The following is an 11,837-nucleotide window of genomic DNA, read 5'->3' as shown; positions in this document are numbered from 1 at the left end:
CCAAATCTTTCAGCTCTAATGATGTCACACTCATTATGACACTTTTACAAAACGTCTCTTCAGACTTCACGTGCATATCTTCCTTAATCATAACATCCCTAGCTTCAAGGTGATCACGGGTAGCCATAACTGCCACCAGTTCAATTCTTCAGCCTATAAATAGTTTCCTCAAATAATTTCAAACATTTCTCTCTCTCTCTCTCTCTCTCTCTCACTCTCCAGATTTCTAAAAACCCTTGCTCTCCATTCTTCATCTTCTTCATCGCTTCAAACAAACTTTCACCACTACCAATGGCGTCTTCTACCACAGCTAGCAAGGATTCCATGAAAATCCAAGAGAAGAAATCTTCTAATCTACCTCTAGTCAATAAACTACAAGTACCTCAAGTGGTTGGGAATCAACAATATGCTCCTGAGCGTTTTACAAAAGATTAAAGGAGAATTGATGCATCTCAGGTATTACTCCCTATCTCTTTCTGAAAAAACCCATGCCATGTTAGGACCCATAGCAGATCCATAAGCTGGCCTTGAAAAGCTCAAACAATTCTTCCCCACTTATGATAGGTATAAACCCATAGAAAATGTTAGAAAACCTAGAGCAAAGGATGAAGTTCACACTAAGGAACAACCACATCCTAATCATCAAGGAAATCCTTCGACGGATGAGCCAACCAAATTAGGTTATACGAATAACGAATTCAGGGTCTTTCGATTGTCTCCTCTATCTAGAGACTGTAAGAATTAATTAGCATGGTTAGCGAAGGTGGAGAAGAAGAAATCCCAATTCTGGAAAGATATGGGTATCTTCGGCTTAATATAACTGTCGAAAGTAGGACTTGCTTATTGCTCCAACATATTAGTTGCTTCTCAGTATTTTTGGGATAGCACTTACCAAACTTTTCATCTCCCTTGTGGAATGATGACATCGAACCTTTTTGACATAGCTGCTATCGTCGAACTTAAACCCATTGGGGAAACTATCGACCCGTCCTACATGGCTGAAGATTCAATTGACTTCGACGTCTCTAGAGCAGCGTACAGTACCCATATCAAAACATTATCACGATAAGAAATTTGACGAAGTGTTCGATCGAGAGCACATTGCGTTCCTCGCTCTATGGCTATGTTGCTATGTCTTCTGCTCCAGATCCATTCAAGTAGTGGAGAAGTTCATCATCATAAACCAACTTCATGCTGGGCACAAACTCTGCGTGAGCGAGATGATCCTGATTCAGCTTTATGGATCTTTAGGTGAATGAACCACAAACATCAAGAACCCGAAGAAGAAATGAAGTTTACTATTTGTTGGTCCCTTGTAGTTTCTTTAACTATAGTTAAACGCTTCTTTCAAAGCCTCTATACCGTACCTTAACCCTATCAACACCAACTCTGATGAAATCAATAATAGGAGGGTCAAAGGATTATGTTTGGCTCAACTAACGCCATTCGAAGAAGAACACAACCTCCAACCGACTTTAACTAACTTCATGATGGTGTTTGCGAAGCGTAATTGTACTCCCGTATATGGCTCCCATTGCCACTAGGCAGATTGGACCTGGGTGGTTTATAAGAAAATTCTCTGCTCCATTGAAAAACCAAGCAGCAAATTCTTTTTCCATATGGGAATCATTCCTTACCCCAAGAGTAATATCGTTAAGATTTCATCCATTGAAAAATCAAATCACTCGGCTAAGTTATCACTCAAACCTTGTCGCTCGATAATTTTTCCTTATTCTAATTCTAACCAAACCTCCTTTTTGCCAAGAAAAGAAACCTCCTCCTTTACAACATGGTTTACTCAAAGGAGCATAGTGACAAGATTCTTTCCAAATATTACGATTGAAGCAAACTTATTCCTGTAGCATTCGAACCATATTTCCCTCCTACTCAAGAATTCGACTCCTGGTGGGATGACTACTATTCTGAGGAGTTTCTCGATGTTAAAGCATTAACTTGACATCTAACCAAGGATTTTTCTTATGTGCAGGAAAAGGTCAAGAAAGGTACTTCGACTCACATCAAAGAGATCCAAGCATTCCAAAAATACTTTGAAACTGCTTTTAGGCCTGATAAGTGCTAAAATGTCGTTATTTTGAGTATATATCTGTGGAATTTATCAATTCTATTCTTTTAGTTTTTGTAATAAAATCCCAACTTTTGTGTAAATATGTACATACTTGTGTTTTTGATTCATTTGTGTACCAATTAATAGTTTTTCATTCATTTCGTAGGTATTCATGCATATTTGGAGCATTAAGTAATAAAGGCCAAGGGCTAAGCTTCAAGAATGCAAATTTTACCAATTCATCAAAGAATAAGGCTCAAAATAAGGATGATAAGAATCATCAATTTGGTTTCCATTTAGTCATTTTTAGAAAGAACATTGAATAAGCTTTCCAATGCTTCGAACCGGGCGCAATTCAGAGTTACGGTTCTCAAATTATGGCGAAAATAAAATTTGATTTTTCTACTACCCGCTTAGCGAGCTAAGCTTGCTAAGCGACATTGCCTGAGACAGCTGCTCGTGAAAAGGGGCAAAAAACACATTTTTTAGGTTATGTTTTGCGGTATTTGTTCCCAACTCATCAAACTATCATTTTTAGGTTAGATTATGTTAGAAAACAACTATGGAGCTTGCATTTGGATGATTGGAGGTGGATTGCTCATCAATCGGAGCTGACAAACCGGGAGATTTTCGATTCATTTCTCTTCATGTTTGTGTTTTCTCTTATTGTTGGGTTTTGTGTATGTATTTACTTTGAACTCATGTATATTTGTCACTCATGGCGTTATATAAAACTTGCTTTATAAATCTGTGTTGATTGTTGTCTTAGATTTTTGCTTTGTGCTCGGGATTTGGGTTGCTTTAGAGATAAACTTCTTGAATCCTTATCTAGGATGATTATCTGTTAGTTTCTGAACTCTAGAGATAGATTTAGAGTTGACAAGCACTTGTGTATCTGTCCATAATGCTTTTGTGTTTAAGTGGCGCGCGAGAGATCGCCGACGCGAGAATATAAATGTTCTCGTGACTTTGTGTTAGAGATAACCTTAGTTGTGAGTTGATCTTGTAGGTGCTCCAAAGATGGACAGTGATGTGATAGATACGTGATGACATAGATGAGTATTGTAGTTTGAGTATAATTGGTCGATAAGCTTAAGTGTGAGAAGTAGATTGTATGCAAAGCTTGATAAATCTTATCTTTTCGAAGAATGAATTCTTTTGTGTTGATATTTACTATTCTGTTTTTACACTTTTGTTCATTCAAACCCGTGCTCGAAACCGTAGAAATTGTTGAATGGCATTCTCACCATCTATGTGGAAACGATAATTCCCGGAGTAATATTTCCAAATATTTTGTTGCTTGCCGCTATGCCTGCTTCAACAAAATGGCGCCGTTGCCGGGGATGGTTGTTAGAATTGCATCGCAATAGTTTTCGTGGTTTTGAGCTTTGTATATATCGTATATATTGTATAGTTTCACAAGTATATTTTCACTCGTACATGTTTACTTGTTTATGTTCACCATATAAGTTTACTTGTATATGTTACATATAAGTATACTTTTGTGGGTGAATGTTGGTGAAACATGTTGATCTCGGATTAGCTCTTTAATTCAATATCTTCACTTTTCAACTTGTGAATCCAACATTCACCAACTTTCTCTTTTTGTATGATAATAATTGTATTAGTTCCATACTTGTATATATGTGTTTTTTTGTGTATATATTAGTATATTGGCCTTTTCTTTTATGTTTGTATAATTGTTGTATATATGTGTACCTGTAACGTTTGTTAAGTGTTTTTTTAGGACACTTTCTTTGGGTTGCGCGATGAGACGTCACCATGGCATGACGAGAGGAGGTTACTTTCCAAGCACGACAAAACAATAAAGCCGCCGAGCTAACGACGTAAAACAAGCACTTATTGGGAGGAACCCCAACGATTGTAAGTTTTGGTTATTTTTCTATTTATGAGGTATTTAGGTGAAGTGGAGTGTGGCTAGAAATACATAATTCTGTTATGATTTTTCTGGTTTTTGCTGTCATCGCTTAGCAAGGCTAGCTCGCTCAGCGAGCACAGAAGAATGCTGTCTGATAACACGATTTTATATCGTATATTTAGCCTGAAATCCATCGATATTTATAGCATTTTCCGTTTATTATATTGATTTATTATGATATTACGCGAGTTTTTGTTTTGTTTCAGGTTTTACACTCTTATTATGACTATTTGTGAAAAGGAGAAGAAATGGAGCTAAAACGACCTCTATTTATGCCTAAATGATGAAAAATGGGTGCTGAAGTAAAAAGGGAGTGCAAATAAGGCCCAAATATGCTAAAGATGACCCAAAGCCCACAAAGGAACAAATCTGCACGTGGCCCAAACCATCCCAGCAGGTGGAGACGCACGTCTCCAACGTTCTCTATGCCACATCAGCAAAAGGGAGACGCACGTCTTCATGCCCCTATTTTTCCTCCACTTGAGACGCACGTCTCAAGTCGTTCAAAGCACCTCCTGAAGAAGCGGAGACGCACGTCTCCAAGTCTCAGTCAGAAAAGCTCCCTCAATTCACAGATTCCAACTGCAAAGCCTCGCCTATAAATAGAGGCAGATACTTCACTTCAATCGGTCCGATTTCCTGCTAACGAAGTGCTGCCGAAATTGTACCGTGCATTATATTTTCTGCCTTCCTTTAATTCAAACAGTTATTTTCTCACAACGATTTCTACACCGGAAATTGTTGTGAACCTTTTATAAATCTAGCCTTACGTTAGATTTATCGCCTTTTATTTTCCTTGTTTTATTTTCCGTCCGTTTAAGTTCCGAAGAACGATCCAGCCAACCTGTGGTGGAAGTTCAGTACTCGAAGATTCAGTTTCAATTTATTTAATTCAGGTTTAATATTTATTGCCTTTATTCATATATTTATTTGCATGATATATTATATGCCAATTAACATGCCTTTTATTATAAGCCAAATTAATTCATGCATGCTTAACTGTATTAATATGTCTGGCTAAATTACTAAGGCATCGGTATGTAAAGTAAGTTAACCGATAGGGATCCGAAATAAATTGGCTTAATTATGTTTTGTTAATTATCACCTGTTTTTGGTTTGTATGTCTAATTTAATTAGTAAGTCTTAAAACCAATAGAGCGAAAGTTTGAGGGCTTAAGACGGTCAAAGGTTAAAATCAATAGAGCGAAAGTTTGAGATCTTTAACTGGATAGTAGACATAGATAGTTTTAAGGATGGCGAAAGCGTATTAAAACTAATTAGAACTTATTTATTTTCAAAAATTGTTTTTATACCCGAGCGGGATGGCGAAAGCGTACGTTAGGGATATTAGCATGTTCCGAGTCAACAGAGCGAAAGTTTGAGATTAGGAGATTTAAATAGATAACAACTTCATAAAACAGGCATTTTATTAATTACGTTGTTTCCAAAAAGCTTTTCTAAAATTTAATGGGATGGCGAAAGCGTACATTAGGGTTAGGATAGTAATCCAAATCAACAGAGCGAAAGTTTGAGACGAGGATTTTTAACCAATTGAATTAGTAAAGATTTTTAATCGAATTATGCAAAAGCCAATGGACCTTCGGATCACCTTAAGTTAAACGAAATACATGCTGATATCTGTCTTTTATTATATTCTTTATTTCTCACAATCACTTTCCCTTAGGAACAATCGAAATATTAGTAGCCCTAGCTTTACATAGTAACCATAGATAACGGTAGATCGATTCATAGTCCCTGTGGATTCGATATCTTTTAAAACTACACGACACGACTGTGCACTTGCAGTCATCAGATTTATAGACACGTAAAGTCGCGATCAAGTTTTTGGCGCCGTTGCCGGGGACTATTTAAGTCGATATCGTAACTCACTGTTACACCGTAGAGACTAGGGAAATTCTTTCCTTTCTTTCTGAACGATTGTATGCCAAATACTCGTTCACAAGGAGGAGATTTAATACAACGAATTAACGAGATCGAACGTTTCATTAACGTCAAACGTCGAGCTCGCAATCTTCCCGAAGTAGCACCAATTCCGATTAATCAGGAATTGACTTTTACTGATCAAATTAATCAAATCACCCCAAAGTTAGAGATGGCTGCTCTTCGTCCTCTTAGAGACTATGCCGCTCCTTCGCGCGCTGAACCGCATTCAAGTATCGCACCACCTGCGATTGAGGCAAACAATTTCGAACTGAAACCTTCGTTGGTCCAAGCTGTTCAACAGAATCAATTCTCTGGAAGCCCTGCAGACGACCCCAACCTCCATTTATCTGTGTTCGTGCAATACGCCGACACTGTCAAAGCTAACAACGTTAGTTCCGAAGCTATTCGATTACGTCTCTTTCCTTTCTCCTTGAGAGATAGAGCTAGAGCGTGGCTTCAATCCCTGCCTTCTAATTCCATAACTACATGGGATGAATTGAAGAGAGTATTCTTAGCAAGATACTTTCCGCCTAGCAAAACTGCTATGCTCAGAGGTCAAATCAACGAATTTACCCAGAAAGGTAATGAATCACTCTTCGAAGCTTGGGAACGTTACAAGGACATGCTTAGACTATGCCCTCGTCATGGACTCGAACCATGGCTGATCATCCATACTTTCTATGGTGGTCTCTTATATAACACTAAAATGACTATAGATGCCGCTGCTGGCGGAGCATTAATGGACAAACCCCATGATGAAGCATACAACCTCATAGATAACATGGCACAAAACCATTACCAATGGGGTGGAGAACGAGCCGCTCTAGAGAAAGCCCAAACCAAAGGAGGAATGTATGAAATAAGCGGTATAGACCGCGTTAACGCTAAAGTAGACGCTTTAACTCAAAAGATCGAGAACTTAACCATCACTCCTTCAGCCACCGCTGCTGCTGTAACACCTAACTGCGAGATTTGTGGATTGACGGGACACGCAGTTGCCGAATGTCAACTCTTGACTGGAGTCCCATCCGATCAAACGACTGTGCACTATGCTCAAGGAAACCCTTGTTCTAACACGTACAACCCTGGATGGAAAAACCACCCGAACTTTTCTTATAAAAACAACAACGCGTTGTACGCGCCTGGACAAGCACCTGCTGTGCCACCTGGCTACCAAAAAGCGCCTGTAGCTGCTCAAAACACCCCTAGGAAGTCAAACCTAGAAATAATGATGGAGAACTTTATAGCTTCCCAACAACAAACCAATAAGGACTTCCTAAATCAAAACATCCACAATAGCGAGCAACTAAAACAACTATCGAACAAAGTAGATGCCTTAGCTACGCATAACAAAATGTTAGAAAATCAAATCTCACAAGTAGCTCAACAACAAGCACCTACTGCCGCCCCTGCTGGCACGTTTCCTGCTCAACCACAACCTAATCCTAAAGGACATGCGAACGCGATAACACTACGAAGTGGAACGAATTACGATGGACCCATTGATCCTAGAACTCAAAACGCACCCATGTCACAACAAGAGCTAAAGGAAACCCAAAAGACATCAACCGATGATCAAACTGCTAAGGCCAATGAGAGCAACAACGAAGTGGAACCTGAAAAAGAGAAACCTTACGTTCCACCACCACCTTATAAGCCACCAATTCCTTACCCTCAGAGATTAGCTAAATCAAAAACCGAAGCGCAATTTAAAAGATTTGTAGAACTTCTGAAACAATTAAACATAACCATACCGTTCACAGAAGCCATAACTAAAATGCCTTCATACGCTAAATTCCTAAAAGAAATCCTATCAAACAAAAAGAAACTCGAGGATAATGAAACTGTAACGCTTACCGCTGAATGTACTGCTATCATCCAAAATAACATGCCTCCAAAACTGAAAGATCCTGGTAGTTTCTCTATACCCTGCGTAATAGGAAAAACCATCATAGAGAAAGCCCTATGCGATTTAGGAGCCAGTGTTAGTTTGATGCCTCTTTCAACCTGTAAGAAACTAAATCTGGGTGAGCTTAAAGCAACGAGAATGTCTCTTCAATTAGCTGACCGTTCAGTCAAATACCCTGTAGGAATGTTAGAAAATATCCCTGTTCGTGTAGGTCAATTCTACATCCCAACTGATTTCATCATTATGGATATCCAAGAAGATTCTAACATCCCAATCATATTAGGAAGACCATTCTTAGCAACCGCTGGTGCAATCATAGATGTCAAGCGAGGAAATCTTACTTTCGAAGAAGGAGAAGAGAAAATAGAATTTATACTTTCCCAATTCCTAAAAGCACCCTCTATAATTGACACATGCTGCTCTGCCGACATAATCGACGAGTGTGTTAATGAAATAAAATCCGAACCAAATAAGGAAACCGAGATCCTAAAAATTCCTATACCGCCAATCTTTGAAGATGACAACTGGCGTGGGGAATATCAAGATGACCATCTGAGTGAATGTTTAGCCTTAACTCCTGATCCTATACCTGGACCGAAGAAACCTGCTATAGAACTGAAAACACTGCCTACCGATCTTAGATACGAATTCCTAGACGAAGAACGTAACCGACCAGTTATAGTTAACGCTGACTTAGGACAAACCGAGACTGTAAAATTACTTACTGTCCTGAGAAAATACCCAACCGCTTTAGGATATAACATATCAGATTTGAAAGGAATAAGTCCTTCCCTCTGTATGCACCGCATTATGCTCGAAGACGATTGTAAAACCTCTAGAGAACATCAAAGGCGAATAAATCCTATTATGAGCGATGTGGTTAAAAAGGAAATCCAAAAACTGCTAGAAGCCGGAATAATATACCCTATATCCGATAGTAAATGGGTTAGCCCTGTTCATGTCGTACCACAGAAAGGAGGAGTTACTGTAATCACTAACGCAAAAGGCGAATCTGTAGCGCAACGTACCCAAACTGGATGGAGAATGTGCATTGACTATAGGAAGCTAAACAAAGCTACCCGAAAAGACCATTTCCCTTTACCTTTCATAGATCAAATGCTTGAGCGCCTAGCTAAACACTCACATTTCTGTTATCTGGATGGATACTCCGGATTTTTCCAAATTCCTATCCGCCCTGACGACCAAGAGAAGACCACATTTACCTGTCCTTATGGTACATTCGCTTATAGACGAATGCGTTTTGGGCTTTGCAATGCACCCGCGACCTTCCAAAGATGCATGATGGCAATATTTGCCGACTTCCTAGATGGAATAATGGAGGTCTTTATGGACGACTTCTCTGTCTGTGGAGGAAGTTTTGAAACATGTTTAGAAAACCTTGAATTGGTACTTAAACGATGCGTAAGCGTAAACCTAGTCCTTAATTGGGAAAAGTGCCATCTCATGGTTCGACAAGGAATTGTACTTGGACACATCGTATCTGATAGAGGGATTGAAGTAGATAAAGCCAAAATCGAAATTATCGAAAACCTTCAACCTCCCAAAACTGTTAGAGAAATAAGAAGTTTTCTATGACACGCTGGTTTTTACCGACGCTTCATTAAGGATTTCTCTAAAATAACCAAACCCTTAACTGAATTACTAATGAAAGACGCCGAATTTATTTTTACCGATAAATGCACTGAAGCATTTCATACGCTTAAACGAGCATTAATCTCTGCGCCAATTATGCAACCTCCCGACTGGAATGAGCCTTTCGAAATAATGTGTGACGCAAGTGATTATGCTGTAGGAGCCGTTCTAGGGCAAAGAAAAGATAAGAAACTACATGTCATATACTATGCGAGTAGAACCCTAGACGAAGCTCAAATGAATTATGCCACGACAGAAAAAGAATTATTAGCTGTCGTATTCGCATTAGACAAGTTTCGTTCTTACCAAGTAGGAGCCAAAATAATCATATACACTGACCTCGCTGCCATTAGGCACCTCCTAACCAAGAAAGACGCCAAACCGAGATTGTTGAGATGGATCCTGTTATTACAAGAGTTCGACTTGGAAATTAAAGATGAAAAGGGAACTGAAAATGTCGTAGCAGATCACCTCTCTCGATTGGAAAATCTGAAACCCGAACAAGTACCAATTGACGATGATTTCCCTTATGAAAGACTCATCGCTCAGTTAGAAGCCAATGAATTCGAACCATACCATCCAAACGCTGAAACCAACAAATTAGCAGAAATAGCTTTAGCCCGCTCTGACACACCTTGGTATGCAGATTTCGTAAACTACCTAGCTGCTGGTGTGCTTCCTCCTGATCTAAGTTACCAACAGAAGAAGAAATTCTTCCATGACCTAAAACATTACTATTGGGACGATCCACTCCTGTTCAAAAGAGGCCCCGATGGAATCTTTAGACGTTGTGTACCCGAGGAAGAAATAGGAAGTATAATAACACACTGCAATTCTGCACCGTGTAACACCCCATTTCTACTCGACAAATATATATAAATCAGAGTTTTCAAAATTTCTCAATAAACAAATGAGGCGTCACATAATAAAAAAAACAAAACAAATCAACTCGTCGCATAAAGCGGATACATAGCACCTTTGAAACAGAATAACTTATTTTATTAAAACACAGGGGAATCACTTAAACAAGTATTCAATAAAATATCTTCAGTTAACTTATCATTTTGTTCAACCAAGATAACACAATTAAACAACAACATCATGAATGACATAAATCGTTCCCCCCAGAGTGCTACGTATCAGAGCGACAACCGACTCGAGTAACGGCAACTAAATCTTCATACTTGAATACCTGCACGTTACCAATATAAAGGCAACGGCGAAACAAGAGAAAAGGGTGAGATATCAAATCATATAAGTGGGCGCATGATAAATTGTATATTAGGATTCAGGCATATAAAATCATTACATCGCAAGTATCAACAGTTACCATACACATCATACTTCCACAGTTCATTAATCTCTCATACTTTTCATCGCACAACAAGTCATAATTATGTAAAAAGTATCATCCAATAAATTTCACATATTCAAGTATGCACGAAGTTCAATCGTATAATAATCACAAGATTCAATACTATTATTCCAAATATATACACAATCCATCATTATCACATATTCTCGCATTTAACCAATTACGTATTCAAACATCACCTCTTCTCAATTATCAACTAATACAATTATCACTACAACACCAAGTGTACATAATCAATTACCAAACTCATACACATAGCATCACAACATCAATGCACATAATCAATTGTTCACTCGTACACTTATCACAATATAATGCACAGAATAAACTATCACATAACTCTAATGTGACTCAATGAAACATGTGACACAATGCATGTGGTACCAATGTGAAATTCTAAGTTTCACCGGCCTCCGATTCATAACTCTAGAATCTAAGCCACACTTCCGATCTGGACAAGACCAAAGTCCACCAATTGTAAACATATAGTTTACGGCTTCCGATTCACTCTAGAATCCAAGCCCGCTTATGTTTCAAAGCAAATCCACCTGTGTTTCAAGGCACACTATGATATGAATGTATGTACAATATCACAACTTTATGCAATTAAGATCATCTCTACCATCTTAACTTTGCGCATATCTCAATAATTCAACTCTATGAATTATCCACCAATTGTACACAACATTCGCAACACACACATCATTAACATATAAGAGGCCAATTAATTAATTACGATTCACACAATTCAATTAACACTAGTAACCATACTATCTCATGTTAATTCTCATTTTTTTGCCAATTATACATAAACACACACTTTCATCATCAAGCAATTAATCATTAATTTAATGCTAACCAACTAACCACAGAGAATCATTATTAGCACAACATCATGGCATATACATATATTATTCTCAACATACATATTCAAGTCAAAACACAATTACGG

General features: G+C 38.3%; 1 non-coding gene across 1 annotated transcript; it reads right to left on the bottom strand.

The window, feature by feature from the left end:
• Nucleotides 1-6,492: 6,492 nt before the first annotated feature.
• Nucleotides 6,493-6,599, bottom strand: LOC131615291 (small nucleolar RNA R71). Its single transcript, XR_009287714.1, has one exon. It is a non-coding gene; the product is annotated as a small nucleolar RNA R71 (small nucleolar RNA).
• Nucleotides 6,600-11,837: the final 5,238 nt, after the last annotated feature.

The sequence above is a fragment of the Vicia villosa genome, linkage group LG6 (assembly GCF_029867415.1).
Source record: "Vicia villosa cultivar HV-30 ecotype Madison, WI linkage group LG6, Vvil1.0, whole genome shotgun sequence".
NCBI classification, from domain to species: Eukaryota; Viridiplantae; Streptophyta; class Magnoliopsida; order Fabales; family Fabaceae; genus Vicia; species Vicia villosa.
This window is presented reverse-complemented; position numbering and strand designations above follow the sequence as displayed.